Genomic DNA, 18681 nt, shown 5'->3' on the forward strand with positions numbered 1-18681 from the left:
GAGCAAGTTCTGGAATGTGGTTTATAGCTCTTAGGAACCGATTCTCCTTTTACAACCAAAGCTTGTTTGCTATTGCCTAGAAACCTGGTGTTCGAAAAAAGTCGCTTACTGACAACTATGACCAAAATGAAAGCTTTTCCTCATCTGAACCTAACCTGATCTTCTGCCTGAAACAGTCAAGATAGCTTTACAGTAGGACAGAATCACGCTGCGTGTACCTCAAACTCACTAGTCCAAAGGGTCATGTGACCACTGTGTGCTCCCTGCAAACCCGCCCAGGCTCGTGAATTTCCCTTCTTTGCCACCTTGGCCTCTTGATCAGTCCTTCTACTTCACCTGCGCTCTCCACAGGTGCCATACGGTGGTACAGGTTTTTCCCAAGCATCTGCCCATTGTATTTGTTTAGAAGCAACAGGTCTCCAGCTGACTCTGTTCATCCTCCTATCAGGACCAAATGTTCTTAGGGAAATTATTTTATTATTATTTTTATTATTATTATTATGCACATGCACATCACAGAGGAATTTCCCAGTGCAATGCTAAGCAAGAGAAATGGGACGCAAAGAGAACATGCTGAACGATCCCATATTTGTCAAGTTCAAAATCAGCAAACCTAAGTCTATGGTTATACAGGTCAGATAGTGGTTGCCCTTGGCTGGGGTATCAACCATCAGTGGGCGTCAAGAACCTGCTGGTGACACTAGAAAAGTAGTGTCTTGGTGTGGGTAGTGGCAAAAGTAACTTATGTAAGCACTCACCTAGTGTAAATGTGAATTGTGCACTTTACTATAGGTAAATATGCATGTATTATGCTTTAATTTTTAAAATGTTATATCTTTTTTTTTTTTACTTTTGTTTAAAGACCCAGTGATGTGCTTGATGTGATTTATATAAGAAGCATTCCTCATATTCAGGTTTCCATTTTGGCTCAGCTGGTAAAGAATCTGCCTGCAATGAAGGAGACCTGAGTTCAGTCCCTGGGTTGGGAAGATCCCCCCAAAAAGCGAAAAACAACCCACCCCAATATTCTGGCCTGGATAATTCCATGGACTGTATAATCCCTTGGGTCACAAAGAGTCAAACATGACTGAGCCACCTTGCCTTTCATTCCTCAAGATCACCATTACTATAATTATAAATTTCTTTTTCATGGTGCACAGAGTCTGTTGTCCTAGTCTTGATCAATGGGGAAGCCCATGTTTACCCGCACCAGCCTGGTTGCTCTTCCAGGAGACAATGTTAGCCAGGCTGTTCTGCAGAGGATGTGGGCTCCCATCTCCCTGCACTGGGCTGCATCTTCCAGAGTTGTTATGATCACCTAGTGTTTTCTCCTGGTCAGAATTATCTTCTAGATATCCAGACTACACATACATCTTTCTGGATATGCCAGGCAAATCCAAAAGAACACTCAGAAATGTTCCTTCAAGTATTTTAAAAATATTTTAAATATAAAAGCATCACAATACCAAAGAATATTGTGTTTGATTCATAATCTTCATAATTAATAAGAGAAATGAAGGAGTATGATCCCAATGATTATAGTATGCTAACTAATCACTTGGTTTCCTGTGTCCATGTTCTTTGTCCATCCTTGTCTGTACATACAAATAATTTAAAAGATATAGTCATACCATATAGGCATTAAAACAGGTACACAGATAAATAGAATGCAATAGAGAGTCTTTCCAATCTGGATGTCTTTTATTTCATTTTCATGCATAATTGCTCTAACTAGTACCTCTAGTATAACATTGAATAGATGTGGTGAGAGCAGATATTATTGTATTATTCTTAACCTTGGAGGATCTAGTTTTCCCTCTTTAAGAATGATGTTAGTTGTGGATTTTTAGACATGGCCTGTATTAGGTAGAGGGCTTTCCCTTCAACTTTCAGTTTATTGAGGGTTTTTTTTTTTTTTCCATGAAAGGATATTAGATTTTGCCAAATGCTTTTTCTGCATCTGTTGAGATGATCATGTTGTTTTTTTCTCTTCACTGCATTAGTGTGGTATATTATATTGAATGATTTTTGTGTATTGAATTATCCATGCTTTGAGGAGAGAAATCCTACTTGGTTATGATGTGTTATATTTTTATATGTTGCAGGATTTAGTTTGCTAGTATTTTGTTGAAGATTTTTGCATCTATAAGTGATATTGGTTTGTAGTTTTCTTGTGATGTCTTTGGCTTTGGTATCAGGGTCATACTGGCTTCATAGAATGAGTCAGAAAGGATTCTCGGACTTCTACCGGCAGCATCTGATGGCAGGATGTCTCACAGGAAGTTCTCCACTCCCAGGCATTGGTTCCTGGGCTTCCTGCCTCAGAAGTACAGCACGCAGCACCAGGGGAAGGTAATGGGCTTCCCCAAGGATGACTCTTCCAAGCCCATGTACCTCTCAGCCTTCCTTGGCTACCAGGCTGGCATGACCCATGTTGTGAGAAAGCTTGATAGACCATGGTCCAAAGTGCATAAGAAAGAAGTTGTGGAGGTTGTGAGCATAGTGGAGACTATGCCCTTTATGACTGTGGGCAATGTGGGCTGCACGGAAACGCTATGAGGCCTCCAGACCTTTAAGTCTGTCTTTGCCGAGCATATCAGCAATGAGTGCAAAAGGTTTTTCTATTAGAACTGGCATTAAATATAAGACAAAAGCCTTCACCAAATACTGTAAGAAGTGACAGGATATAGAAAGCAAGAAGCAGCTGGAGAGGAACTTCAGCCCACGCCCAGATGTGCCTGCTTCCTCTATGCCAGAATAAGGCCCCCCTAATGGAGAGCCAGGTGAACAGAGGCACTGTGGCCAAAAAAATTGGACTGGACCCATAAGACTCTAGAGCAGCAGGTCCCTGTGAACCAAATATTTGAGTAGGATGAGACAATTATTGTCATTGGGACAACTAAGGGCAAATACTACAAAGGGATCACCAGGCATTGGCACACCAAGAAGCTACCCTGGAAAACCTACCAGGAGTTTCACTAAGTTGCCTGTATTGGGGTGTGTCATCTTCCCTGGGTGGTCTTTCTGTGGCTTGGGCTAGGCAGAGAGGCTGCCATCACTGCACAAGATCAATAAGAAGATCTACAAGATTGGCTAGGACTACCTCATCAAGAATGGCAAAATGATCAAGAACAATGCCTCTATTGATTACACCCAAAAGCATCAGCCCTTTGGGTGGCTTTGTCCACTGTGGTGAAGTGACCAACGACTTTTTTATGCTCAAAGACTGTTCGGTAGGAACCAAGAAGAGAGTACTCACCCTGTGCAAGTCTTTGCTGATGCGGACCAAACAGCAGACCCTAGAGAAAGTTAACTTCAAGTTTATTCACGTCACCTCCAAATTTGGCCATGGCTGCTTCCAGATAGTGGAAGAGAAGAAAGGGTTCATGGGACCACTTAAGAAGGACTGAATTGCAACGGAAGAGGGGGCTTAGTATCAGAATAGATTGTACAACTGGCAAAATCTCAATAAAGTTGATTTCCAGTGACGACAAAAGAAGAAAGTGTTCCCTCTTCTATTTTTTAGAAGAGTTTGCAAAGGACTGATGTCAATTCTCCTTCAAATGTGTGGTAGAAATCATCAGGATATAATTTCCTTTACACATTTAAATGGTATGGTATTAACACAGTGCTATTTTAGCTTGTATTTCTTTAATAACTAGCAAGGGAGGGATTGGGAGCAGGAGAAGAAGGGGACGACAGAGGATGAGATGGCTGGATGGCATCACTGACTAGATGGACGTGAATCTGAGTGAACTCAGGGAGTTGGTGATGGACAAGAAGGCCTGGCGTGCTGTGATTCATGAGGTTGCAAAGAGTCGGACACGACTGAGCGATTGAACTGAACTGAACTGACCTGAACTGAAGGTTAAACATCTTCCCATATGTTTCCTTATTAATTATCTCTCTTGGTATGTATTGTTTGTTCATATCCTTTGCTAATTTTTATATTGGGGTCTCAATGTTTTCTTATCAAGTTTAATGAGCCTTTTAGAGTTCAGTTCAGTTCAGTTCAGTTGCTCAGTCATGTCCGACTCTTTGCAACCCCATGAACTGCAGCACGCCAGGCCTCCCTGTCCATCACCAACTCCTGGAGTCCACCCAAACCCATGTCCATTGAGTCAGTGATGCCATCCAACCATCTCATCCTCTGTCATCCCCTTCTCCTCCTGCCCTCAATCTTTCCCAGTATCAGGGTCTTTTCAAATAAATCAGCTCTTCACATCATGTGGCCAAAGTATTAGAGTTTCAGCTTCAACATCAGTCCTTCCAATGAACATCCAGGACTTATCTCCTTCAGAATGGACTGGTTGGATCTCCTTGCAGTCCAAGGGACTCTCAAGAGTCTTCTCCAACACCACAGTTCAAAAGCATCAATTCTTTGGCGCTCACCTTTCTTTATAGTCTGACTCTCACATCCATACATGACAACTGGAAAAACCATAGCCTTGATTAGATGGACCTTTGTTGGCAAAGTAATGTCTCTGCTTTTTAATATGCTGTCTAGGTTGGTCATAACTTTTCTTCCAAGGAGTAAGCGTCTTTTAATTTCATGGCTGCAATCACCATCTTCAGTGATTTTGGAGCCCAGAAAAATGAAGTCAGTCACTGTTTCCACTGTTTCCTCATCTATTTCCCATCAAGTGATGGGACCAGATGCCATGGTCTTAGTTTTCTGAATGTTGAGCTTTAAGTCGCCTTTTTCACTCTTATCTTTCACTTTCATCAAGAGGCTCTTTAGCTCTTCACTTTCTGCCATAAGGGTGGTGTCATCTGCATATCTGAGGTTATTGATATTTCTCCGAGCAATCTTGATTCCAGCTTGTGTTTCCTCCAGCCCAGCATTTCTCATGATGTACTCTGTTAAGCAGGATGACAATATACACCTTGCATCCTCCTTTTCCTATTTGGAACCAGTCTGTTTTTCTATGTCCAGTTCTAACTGTTGCTTCCTGACCTGCATAGAGGTTTCTCAAGAGGCAGGTCAGGTGGTCTGTATTCCCATCTCTTTCAGAATTTTCCACAGTTTATTGTGATCCACACAGTCAAAGGCCTTGTCATAGTCAATAAAGCAGAAATAGATTTTTTTCTGGAACTCTTTTGCTTTTTTGATGATCCAGTGGATGTTGGCAATTTGATCTCTAGTTCCTCTGACTTTTCTAAAACCAGCTTGAACATCAGGGAGTTCACAGTTCACATATTGCTGAAGCCTGGCTTGGAGAATTTTAAGCATCACTTTACTAGCATGTGAGATGAGTGCAATTGTGCGATAGTTTGAGCATTCTTTTGCATTGCCTTTCTTTGGGATTGGAATGAAAACTGACCTTTTCCAGTCCTATGGGCACAAGTGTGGCTGAGAGGAGCTACCCCATGCCCGAGGTCAGGGATGGTGGCCTAGAGGAGCTACCCCACCTCCAAGGTAAGGAGCAGCAGCTGCACTTTGCTGGAGCAGCCGTGAAGAGATACCCCACATCCAAACTAAGAGAAACCCCAGTAAGACAGTAGGCACTGAGAGAGGACATCAGAGGGCAGACAGACTGAAACCACAATCACAGATAACTAGCCAATCTGATCACATGGACCACAGCTTGTCTAACTCAATGAAACTAAGCCACACCATGTGGAGCCTTTTAGAGTAGTTACCCTCAAAACATTATAGTTTAATCTACTAATTTTTCATCATCCAGAAATATCATATTTTAAGCATAGGGAGGATAAGTCAGGTTTTAGAAACACTTCTACTTACAATTTTCTCTTAATTTTATCCTGTTGGCAAATAAACTTTTCTACATTTAATGGGGTCGGCAGGAGGTTACAAATCTAACTAAAAATAAATTGAATTTCCTTGATGACCAGGTCGATTTAAAAAAAAAAATTATTTTCTTGAATATTTATTTGTTTTCACTGTCAGTTCAGGCATACACACACACACACACACACACGCGCGCGCGCACACACACACACACACACGTATATCAGACATACCTAATCCATAAGGTAATATCTCCCCTATGAGTCCCTGCTGATGGTTCCATTTAGGGAGTTCAACTTGCTGAATGCCATGTCTACATGCTCAGCTCAACACATCTAATTCAGCTTCCCCCAACTTTTTTCACACAAGTGTTAAGTATTAGTGTAGTCGCTCAGTCATGTCTGACTCTTTGCAACCCCATGGATGTGCCCACCAATCTCCTCTGTCCATGGGATTCTCCAGGCAAGAATACTGGAGTGGGTTGCCATTTCCTTCTCCAGGGGATCTTCCCGACCCAGGGATCGAACCTGGGTCTTCCACATCACAGGCAGATGCTTTACCCTCTGAGCCACCAGGGAAGCCCAAGGGAAACATCAAAATGGAAAACAAGCCATTTAACCAGTATGTATCTTGAAAAATTCATTCAGTTCACCATTTTAATGAAAAGCTAATGAAGAGGACTTGAGTCTTCTATAGGGACAAACATTTGATTAATAAGACCAGTTGGCATATGGTCTGCTTAGAGGATTTTAAACTAAAATGTTATTCCCTACAAGCCTATAACAATGCCTGGACAACCCTCATTAGAAAATGTGTTATTTGTGATTAGATTTGGAAAAGATTTATTCCATATATATTTTGTGTGGGTTATGTATGTGAAGGTGAGTGAAGGTGAGTGGACTGTCGGTATATGAGTTTAAATGAACAGAAAAGGAAATAAAACACATAGCTTTTTTTCATTCCATAATTTTTTAAATAAAATTTTATTTACTTTCCTAAACTTCTCACAATTTAATATTCCACAGAGGTGTTTTTGCTAGCACAGAATAAGAGCCAAATCACTCAAAGTCAGCCTCAATAAAGTAATTTAAACTACCTAGTATAGATTTTCCCTGGCTCTTTGTACTATCACTGGAAACAAAACTGCTGTTTATGTTTAGGAGATTTTTATCTCCTAGTCTCTTATCACTTTAGATGAGTACACACACAGTTACACAATGTTTTTTCATGCCAAACTTACAGGAATAATATACATGTTGACTATATGGAAGGTGTTTTAATCATTCTTGTGTTTTTCATTCTTCTTTGGTCTATTTCTCCTAATCATAAATTGATCCTATTTTGTACGTTTTATTCCTTTAAGAAGTTGCTGTCTCTTAAGTCATGTCAGACTCTCTGCCAGCATACAGGTTGCATCATGCCAGGCTCCCCTGTCTTTCGCTATCTCGCAGAGTTTTCTCAGATTCATATCAATGAGCCAGTGATGCTATCTAACCATCTCATCCTCTGCCACTCCCTTCTCCTTTTGCCTTTAATGTTTCTCAGCAACACAGTCTTTTCTAATAGGTTAGCTCTTTGCATCAGGTGAAAGAAAGTGAAAGTGAAGTCACTCAGTCATGTGTCCTACTCTTTGCTACCCCATGGACTGTAGCCCACCAGGCTCCTATGTCCATGGGATTCTCCAGGCAAGAATACTGGAGTGGGTTGCCATTTCCTTCTCCAGGGGATCTTCCTGACCCAGGGATTGAACCCAGGTCTCCCACATTGCAGGCAGAGGTTTTAACCTCTGAGCCACCAGGGAAGCCCATCAGGTGGCCAAAGTATTTGAGCTTCAGTATCAGTATACAATGAGTATACAATGTATCAGTATACAATGAGTATTCAGGGTTTATTTCTTTTAGGATTAACTCGTTTGATCTCCTTGCAGGCTTTTTTCCAGAACCACAATTCAAAAGTATCAGTTCTTCCAAGCTCAGCTTTCATCATAGTCCTATTCTCACATCTGTTCATGACTAACGGAAAAACCCGCAGCTTTGAGTGTATGAAACATTGTTGGCAAAACTGATGTCTCTTTTTAATACATTGTCTTGGTTTGTCATAGCTTTTCTTCCAAGGAGCAAGTGTCTCTCAATTTCAAGGCTGCAGACACTGTCCACAGTGATTTTGGAGCCCAAGAAAATAAAATCTGTCACTGTTTCCTCTTTTCCCTCACCTATTTGCCATGAAGTGATAGGACTGGATGCCACAATCTTAGTTTTTTGAATGCTGAGTTTCAAGCCAGCTTTTGCACTCTCTTCTTTCACCCGCATCAAGAGGTTCTTCGGTTCTCTTTCACTTTCTCCTGTTAGAGTGTCATCATCTGCATATCTGAGGTTTTTGATATTTCTTCTGGCAATCTTGATTCCAGCTTGTGCTTCATCCAGCTCAGCATTTCACGTGATGTATTCTGCATATAAGTTAAATAAGCAGGGTGATAATGTATAGCCTTGATGTACTCCTTTCCCAATTTGGAACAAGTCTGCTGTTCCATGTCCAGTTCTAACTGTTGGTTCTTGACCCACATACAGGTTTCTCAGGAGGCAAGTAAGGTGGTCTGGTATTCCCATCTCTTGAAGAATTTTCCAGTTTATTGTGATCCACACAGTGAAAGGCTTTAGTATAGTCAATGAAGCTGAAGTAGCTGTTTTTCTGGAACTCCCTTGCTTTCTCCATGATTCAGCACATGTTGGCAATTTGATCTCTGGTTCCTCTGACTTTTCTAAACCCACCTTGTACATCTGGAAGTTCTCAGTTCATGTCCTCCTGAAGCCTCGCTTGAAGGATTTTAAACATGACATTGCTAGCATGTGTAATGCAATTTTACTTAATTTGATCATTCTTTTTTGTTGACTTTTCTTGGGATTGGAACGGAAATTGACCTTTTCCAGTCCTGTGCCACTGCTAAGTTTTCCAAATTTGTTGGCATGTTGAATGCAGCACTTGAACAGCATTATCTTTTAGGATTTTAAATAACTCAGCTGGAATTCTATCACCTCCACTCGCTTTGTTCATAGTAATGCTTACTTAGGCCTACTTGACTTCATACCCCAGGATGTCTGGCTGTAGGTGAGAGACCACACCATCATGGTTATCTGCATCTTTAAGACCTTTTATATATAGTCCTTCTGTGTGTTCTTGCCACTTCTTAATCTCTTCTGCTTCTGCTAGGTCTTTACCATTTCTGTCCTTTATTGAGCCCATACTTGCATGAAATGTTCCCTTGATGTCTCCAATTTTCTTGAGATTTCTAGTCTTTCCCATTCTGTTGTTTTGCTCTATTCTGTGCATTATTCATAGAAGAAGGTCTTCTTATCTCTACTGTTACTCTCTGGAACTCTGCGTTCAGTTGGGTTTATCTTTCCTTTTCTCCCTTCTGTTTCACTTTTTTTTTCTCAACTGTTTGTAAAGCTTTCTCAGACAACCTCTTTGCCTTTTCACCTTTATTTTTCTTTGGTATGATTTTGTTCACTGCCTCCTGAACCATGTTACAAATCTCCATCCATAGTTCTTCAGACAGTCTGTCTACCAGATCTAATCCCTTGAATCTATTCATCACCTCCACTGCATAATCATAATTGATTTGATTTAGGTCATAGCTAAATGGCCTTGTGGTTTTCCCCACTTTTTTCAATTGAGCCTGAATTTTCAATAAGGAGCTCATGACCTCAGCCACAATCAGCTCCAGCTTTTGCTGACTGTATAGACCTTCTCCATCTTCAGCTGCAAAGAATATAATCAATCTGATTTCAGTATTGATTATTTGGTAATGGCCATGTATAGAGTATTCTTATGTGTTGTTGGAAAAGCACACTTACTATGACCAGTATGTTCTTTTGGTAAAATTCTGTTAGCCTTTGTCCTGCTTCATTTTGTAGTCCAAGGCCAAACTTCCTGTTACTCCAGGGATCTTTTGACTTCCTAATTTTGTGTTCCAATGATGAAAAGGACTTTTTTTATGTTAGTTCTAAAAGGTCTTATAGATCTTCATAGAATCATTCGGTTTCAGCTTCTTTGTCTTTAGTGGTTGGACATAGACTTATATTATTGTGATGTTGATTGGCTTGGAAACAAACTGACATCATTCTCTTTTGTCGACTCCATTTCTTCTTAGGGATTCTTGCCCACAGTAGTATATATAAGGGTCATCTGAATTAAATTCACCCGTTCCCATCCATTTTAGTTCATTGATTCCTAAGATGTCGATGTTCACTCTTGCCATCTCCCACTTGACCATGTCCAATTCACCTTGATTCTTGGACCCAACATTCCAGATTCCTATGCGATATTGTTCTTTACAGCATCAGACTTTACTTTCACCACCAGACACATAGACAACTGAGCATTGTTTTTGCTTTGGCCCAGCCACTTCATTCTTTCTGGAGCTGTTCATAATTGCCCTCTGCTCTTCCCCAGCAGCACACTGGATACTTTCCGACCTAGGGGGCTCATCTTCCAGTGTCATTTCTTTTTGCATTCTCACGCTGTTCATGGGGTTCTCTCAGCAAGAATACAAGAGTGGTCGGCCACTTCCTCTTCCAATGGACCAGTTTCATCAGAACTGTTCACTATGACCCAGTCTGTGTTGTGGCCCTGCATGACATGGCTCATAGCTTCACTGAGTTATGCAAGTCTTGTTGCCACACAAGGCTGTGGTCCATGAAGGGGACTTTAAGAAGTATCCCTACATATTTTTATGTGTAATTTAATAAAGCATAGGTATCTCTAGAAGCTTAATAGACAGTGTATACCTACACTGTATACCTACATTTGTCTTGCAAAATGTACCTAACCTTTCTGGGTCTGTTTCCCCATTCCTAGTAAGATGATAGCTCTTTCAAGATTGTTGAGTGATTCCACCAAATCTTTGCTCTAGCCGTCTTAGCAGATGTAACAAGAATAGAGGCCATTGAACAAATAAAAGGCAGCATAGGATCAAGGAGCATCATCAAGGACCAAATCTTGTCCTCTCTGCTGCCCAGATGATTCAAAACCCTTCCCCTTTACCTGAAAAATCACCCTGAGTGAAGGGAAGGAGAAAAGAGACAGAAAGGCCTTGAAGTTCTGTAACTATGTTAAACCATGGGTAAGTAAGGAAACACTGGACTGACTGAGTCCACCATGAGTTGCTCAGATTGACTTTTCTACATTAACCTGCCATTGTGAGGCTCCTTCTCTGAGACAAAAAAAAAAAAAAAAAAATAGCAGATGCCTATTCTCTTCAATCACAGTTGGATCTAGTTTGACAGAGTAGTTGGAAGATTTGCGGAGGAGAGTTAGGTAGAGAGAGGACTTTTTCTGTAAACTTTCTCCTCATTATATCCTTCATGGATATCCTATCCATTATTAGATCCTAAGCACTGACATCAACACTTAGACACATGGTTTCTTTTGAAGTAGACAAAAGTGTGAGTCACAGCTGGTGCTAGAGAAGACTCATGAGAGTCCCTTGGACTGAAAGAAGATCAAATAAGTCAATCTTAAAGGAAATCAAACTTGAATATTCATTGGAAGGACTGATGCTGAAGTGGAAGCTCCAATATTTTGGCCACCTGATATGAAGAGCTGACTCATTGGGAAAGACCTTGATGCTGGGAAAGAATGAGGGCAAAAGAAGGGGGTAGCAGAGGATAGGATGGTTATATAGCGTCACCAACTCAATGGACATAAATTTCAGCAAGCTCTAGGAGATAGTAGAGAATAGAGGAGGCTTGTGTGCTGCAGTCCATGGGGTCCCAGGGTTGGACACGACTTAGCAACTGAACAACAACATCATCACTGGAAAACTTTTTTTCCAACCTCATGTCAGTCTTTATGTTTAATCTATTGCTAATGGAAATGTTCTACCAAGTCCAGGAAAAATACACCCTTTACACACCTTACTTGCATAATCATCAAATTATGAAAGTATCTACAGTCCTGACTGAGTGTATCAACATTGCCAGTAACTGTAACTAGGTCATCAGAACTTGAAATAGCTAACAAGCATTACCATTAGCAAGATCCCATAGAGCAGAGGTCAACAGTTAGATGTTCACACAAGTGAAAGTCTTCTAAAAGCTTTAACATGGGAAACTGTTTACCAGCTCTTTCCATGCAGTGACACGGATATGCTTTATTCATCTGGGGAGAACAAACACATTGATGCTGTGAAGCAAGCACCTCCTTCCTGTAGACAACTTTCGTACTGCCATTAGTGATCATGCTTCAGATAGGAGTCAACGTGGCGCCTTCACATTGTCTCTTTCTACAACTGTGAACCCCTCTCAGCACATCGCAAGAGCAGGAAAATGAGCAAGTGAAAACCTGAAAACAGGTTGGAAACAGAAGCACCGCATTTAATTGAACTGAAAAGTTCTTCCTAAGTTTGTGGCAAACTCACTTGTCAGCAAAGTGTGAACTGATATACAACTGTTTAAAGACTATTTACCCTAGTTAGCACGAATATTCATTCATTTCTCTGCAGAAATAACAATGTGCTTGATTACAAGGCAAAGACTTGTTGGGAACATTTTATTATACATCAGCACATTACATAAGTTATATGAATTAGATTATCTTTCTGAAATTCAAAAATCTCTGAATTCTAAAGTCTTTGTAGCCTCAAAGGTTTTAGGTAAAAAAGAGTGTATTTGTACTCATTTTTCTGATTAGGTTATACAGAATTAGTCTCGTCACTTTAATTTCGTATGGTAATATACTTGGTCCATATTCCTGATTCTAGTTTCCTCATTTATATCCATGCCATAATATATCTCATATTAACTAGAGTACTAGGTAATTTATGGTAGCTGAGCACTTAACTTGAATATATGTATGTATACATATATAAAACCTATATGTTTATGTGACACAAATACACACAGAGAACTGCTTTAGGAACCACCTCAAATTTAGTAAACACAGGTATATAACTGATACTTTCATTCAACAACCTATTTCTCAGGAGCAAAGTTTAAATCAAGTGTGCTGGCAGTGACAGAAGGAATATCACTGAAAAACCTAGTTTTAAAGAAGCTGTCTTCAGGCTCTACAATGGAACAAAATAGAGAGCCCAGAGATAAATCCACACACATATGGACACCTTATCTTCGACAAAGGGAGCAAGAATATACAATGGAGTAAAGACAATCTCTTTAACAAGTGGTGCTGGGAAAACTGGTCCACCACTTGTAAAAGAATGAAACTAGATCACTTTCTAGCACCATTCACAAAAATAAACTCAAAATGGATTAAAGATCTAAACATAAGACCAGAAACTATAAAACTCCTAGAGGAGAACATGGGCAAAACACTCTCCGGCATAAATCACAGCAGGATTCTCTATGACCCACCTCCCAGAATACTGGAAATAAAAGCAAAAATAAACAAATGGGATCTAATTAAAATTAAAACCTTCTGCACAACATAGGAAACTATAAGCAAGGTGAAAGGACAGCCTTCGGAATGGGAGAAAATAATAGCAAATGAAGCAACTGACAAACAACTAATCTCAAAAATATACAAGCAACTCCTGTGGCTCAATTCCAGAAAAATAAACGACCCAATCAAAAAGTGGGCCAAAGAACTAAATAGACATTTCTTCAAAGAAGACATACAGATGGCTAACAAACACAAGAAAAGATGCTCAACATCACTCATAATCAGAGAAATGCAAATCAAAACCACAATGAGGTACCATTTCATGCCAGTCAGAATGGCTGCGATCCAAAAGTCTACAAGCAATAAATGCTGGAGAGGGTGTGGAGAAAAGGGAACCCTCCTACACTGTTGATGGGAATGCAAACTAGTACAGCCACTATGGAGAACAGTGTGGAGATTCCTTTAAAAATTGCAAATAGAACTGCCTTATGACCCAGCAATCCCACTGCTGGGCATACACACCGAGGAAACCAGAATTGAAAGAGACACATGTACCCCGATGTTCATCGCAGCACTGTTTATAATAGCCAGGACAAGGAAGCAACCTAGATGTCCATCAGCAGATGTCCATCAGCAGATAAGAAAGCTGTGGTACATATACACAATGGAGTATTACTCAGCCATTAAAAAGAATACATTTGAATCAGTTCTAATGAGGTGGATGAAACTGGAGCCGATTATACAGAGTGAAGTAAGCCAGAAAGAAAAACACCAATACAGTATACTAACGCATATATATGGAATTTAGAAAGATGGTAATGATAACCCTGTATGCGAGACAGCAAAAGAGACACAGATGTATAGAACAGTCTTTTGGACTCTGTGGGAAAGGGAGAGGGTGGGATGATTTGGGAGAATGGCATTGAAACATGTATAATATCATATAAGAAATGAAACGCCAGTCTAGGTTTGATGCAGGATACAGGATGCTTGGGGCTGGTGCGCTGAGATGACCCAGAGGGATGGTATGGGGAGGGAGGTAGGAGGGGGGTTCAGGATTGGGAACACGTGTACACCCGTGGTGGATTCATGTTGATGTATGGCAAAACCAATACAATATTGTAAAGTAAACAAAAAAAAATTTAATTTAAAAATTTAAAAAATAAATAAATAAATCAAGAGGCTGTCTTCACAAGGGGAACTCTCAGATCTCTCTTCAAATTGCTGAATATCTTAAAGGAAGTTGATCATCACGCTGGGAATCAATTTATATGTAAACTGTTTAAAGAGCTTGTATGTGACATCCACAAATACAGAGAACACTGCAAGAGTTTCTTCTTGAAGATATTGCAAGAAGAGCATAGGTACCTATTTTTCAAAGAACTGTAGTATGTATTCTCTGTATTTGGTTTTGTATAATGAGGGTGATAATAATAGCCACCCCAAGAGTTGTTTTGAGGGTTAGATAACACGTTAAATGTCAAGCCCAAGGCATTCTACATGGTACCACTGCGAGGCAGAATAGCTAGCGTCATTGCCCTCAGTTTTCAGATGGGGCCCAGAAACCGTAGGTGGCTTGTCCAAAGTCACATGATCAGTACAGTAAAAAAGTGACACTTGATCTCATTTTGCCAGCAGAAAGTTCAGTGTTCTTTCCACAACTTCTTACTATCTAAAATAAATGAGGACGACATGGCAACCCACTCCAATATTCTTGCCTGTAAAATTCCATGGACAGAGGAGCCTCGCAGGCTACAGTCCTTAGGATCACAAAGTGACAGACACAGCTGAGGCAACTTAGCAAGCATGCATCTTTTATCATAACTTTTGCTAAAGGGGAAATAGCTGTATTATTTTTACTGATTATTTAAACAAAACATGCTCATTGTATAAATAACTGCACAGACTGGAGAGATGTAAAGAAAAAAGTACAAAAAAATCACATCATCCAATCACCTAGAAATACCCATGTTTAATTAGAAGCATCATCTTTAAGACATTTTTCTGTGCATAAACAAGTGTAAATACAATATAACAGGGTTTCCCTGGTGACTCAATGGTAAAGAATCCATCTGACAATGCAGGAGATATGGGTTCGATCCCTGGTCCAGGAAGATCCCACGTGCCATGGAGCAAGTAAGCCCGTGTGCCACAGCTACAGAGCCTGTGCTCTAGAGCCCGGCAGCCACAGTAAGAGAAGCTACTGACATGAGGAGCCGGCACACGGCAACAAGCCAGCAGTCCCTGCTCGCCACAACTGCAGAAAAGCCCACAGAGGAATGAAGACACAGCACAGCCAAAAGTAAATATAGAAAATTTAAACAAATAGCTATGGCTTCCCAAAAAACCCCAAACAAACAATGTAACGATTAAATAGGATAACACATATCATTTTTATAGTGCATTTTTGTAAAATAAATTATAGACATCTTTACATATTAATAAATATGTTTTAAATTTTAAAATATTTACTAAAGTGCACAAAACTTACAGTTTTACGGCTCAATTTATTTTTAAGACCCACAACTAGTGGAAAAGTCCATCTGGGCAATTCATGGTGGACTCTGTCAGTTCACTGTTTTCTTGGTTTCTTATGGTTTGACATAGTCACAGCACTTCGGGACTTTTTTCTCTCTTTCTCAATCACTTCACCCATGGTGATTTTTCAGTTAATGGTCAAGGGCTATGAATCATCTGGGCAGCAGAAAGAACAAGGTTAGAACCTTAATGATGCTCCTCTGTCTTATGCTGCCTTTTATCTGCCCTCTAGGCAGCAGGTTTCATTCTTGCTTTGTCTGGTGAGAGGGTTGGAATCATTCCCTGACAGCTGGCTGTCAGATTGTGTATTCTGCATCCACTTTATTCCAAACACAAGGTCTCTTCAAGTCTGCCCACCAACCCATCTGCCTTAGTCTGTTAAAACTAAATATACCATAGACTGTGTGGCTTAAACAATAGACATTTCTTTTTCATGGTTCTGGAGGCTGGGAAGCCCAAAATCAAGGTGTCAGCAGATTCCGTGTCTGTTAAGAGCCTACTTCTTAGTTTGTAGACTGCTATCTTCTCACCGTGTCCTCACATGGCAGAAGGGGCCAGGGAGCTTTCTGGAGCCTCCTTCATAATGGTACTAACACCATTTATGAGGGCTCCACCCTCATTACCAAACCACCTCCCCAAAGCCACACCTCCTAACACTGTCACTTCTCAGGGTCAGGTGAATTTTGAGGGACACAAGCATCCACTGTGTAACATCATCTGCACCCCCTCAGTCGCTTTCCCAGTGCCAGACTGAGATCACCCTTGGGACTACAAGCTGACACGCCTAACACAGGCATTGCCATTCTGCTGCTAGGGCACCATGCGACAGTGGCCCTCAGAGATGTTCACATTCTCATAGGCAGAACAGGATACTTTACATAGCAGATGTGATTAAGTTAAAGATCTTGCTATAGATTATACCAGATTATCCTGGTAGGCCCAACATAATCGTAAGACCCTTATTGAAAAGGGAAGTACGAAGATCAGAAGCTGCAAAGGAGATAAACAGAGAGAGGGAGATGCTGGAAGATGCTACACTGCTGGCATTAGAAATGAGAAAAGGGTTATGAGTGAAGGAAGTCTCTAGAAGCTAGAAGAGGCAAGGAATACATTCTCCCTAAATCCTTCAGAAGGAGTGTAGATTCCACAACAACCTTGATTTTAACACACTGAGACTGATCTTGTGCTTCTGACCTCTAGAATACTTGTGGTAATTTGTTATAGCAGTAATTTAAAACTAATACACGTACCGAACATAGAGCTTCTTTAAAGGCTCTACCTAGAGAAGGAAAGCATAGGCACCCTCTTCACAGGTACGCCTTAACTGAAATTGGATTCCTATTCTCCCCACTCACCCCACTGTCAAAGCTTGGTCAACACGAATGCAGAGAATTATATTCCTTTTCAGAGAACACTGATAGCAGCCAAGTTTGTTACTCTACTCTCTGTGAAAAATAAAGCTGCTTCTTCACCCAGAAAGGAGGAAAACTCACTAGACAGTTATTCTTCCAAATCTATCACTTGTTTTAACACTTTAAGACTTTGACTTCTAATATGAACAACCACACTTCAAACTAAACATGTTACTCTCACAAAGTCCAGCTCTTTAAGCCTAAGCTTTTTAACTTTAAAATTTCATTCACATACACATTTATTAAGTTTACTTTGTTCTTTTCCTGAGCCAATAAATGCATTGATTTAGTGATAGGTGGAGAGAGAACCTGGGTTAATATCACCACAATTTATTTCTGTTCATATAAACCTCCATCAACAGTTTTTATTAAAGTACCGTTGATTTACAGTGTTAATTACTACTATTCCGCAAATTGACTGAATTATATATATATATAAAATATATATTTTAAAAAATACTCTTTTCCATTATGGTTTATCATAGGATATTGAATATAGTTTGCTGTGTTAAGCACTATGACTTTGGTATTTGTCCATTTTGATATGTAAAAGCTTATATCTGCTGACCCACCTTCTCACTCCATCCTTCCTGCTTGGTAATCACCAGTGTGTTCTCTAAGTCTGTGATTCTGTTCCTGCTAACAAACGTAGATTCATTTGTGTCATATTTTAGATTCCACATATAAGCAATATTATATGGTATTTGTCTTTTTCTGCTTATTAATATGATAATATCTAATTGGACCCTTGTTGCTGCAAATAGCATTATTCTGTTCCATTGTATATGTACACAATATACAATTCATCCATCTGTCATCCACCAATATTTTTAATGATTATAAAATATTCTACTATATGGTGACTCCAGAATATATTTACCTAATTCCCTTTTGATGGACATTTTGATTGCCAAGTTTTTGCTAATATAGTGTAGACATGGAGTGGAAAGGGAGGGTGGGACAGATTGAGAAATTAGCACTACCAGGCATAAAATAGATAGCTGGGGGGAACCTACTATAAAGAACAGGAGGCTCAGCTCAGTGCTTGTGGGGCCCTAAATGGGAAACCTTGAAGAAAGAAGGGCTAGCTTTGCGGTTTAGAGCTAAGATGGCGCCTGGTGGAAGAGAGAGGGGCGTGGTCTATGTTAAAGTTTTTGATTGGCTCTCTTGATTTCCGTGCAGCATGTGATCACCATAGACTCCTGTTACAATGAAGCACATGACGACTTGACCTTTAACGTGATTGGTGCAACTATGGTATATTAAGATTTGACCTTTAACATGATTGGTGCAACTATGGCATATTACAATTTGACCTTTAACGTGATTGGTGCAACCCTCGCAAAACCCCCTTGCGTGCCTGTATAAACCAAGAGTTTGCAGCAATGAAGTGGAACTGCTTAGAGGGAAGTGCTGTCGCGTGTGATTGTTTTTGGATCGCTGAGGGGCTGGGTTTTCCGACAGCAGCCTCGCCTCTCCTTGGGACCCCTCGGCCTTGCTGAGGGAAGTTCCACTGCCTCTCTCTTTCTGCGGAGCGCCCCCTGCAGGTGCTCTGTGATGACCTAGATGGATGGGATGGGG

The 18681-nt window shown here is 40.4% G+C and overlaps 1 pseudogene; it reads left to right on the forward strand.

The window, feature by feature from the left end:
* Positions 1-2268: 2268 nt before the first annotated feature.
* Positions 2269-3434, forward strand: LOC101104917 (large ribosomal subunit protein uL3-like; annotated as a pseudogene).
* Positions 3435-18681: the final 15247 nt, after the last annotated feature.

This window comes from Ovis aries, chromosome 10, assembly GCF_016772045.2.
Source record: "Ovis aries strain OAR_USU_Benz2616 breed Rambouillet chromosome 10, ARS-UI_Ramb_v3.0, whole genome shotgun sequence".
NCBI lineage: Eukaryota > Metazoa > Chordata > Mammalia > Artiodactyla > Bovidae > Ovis > Ovis aries.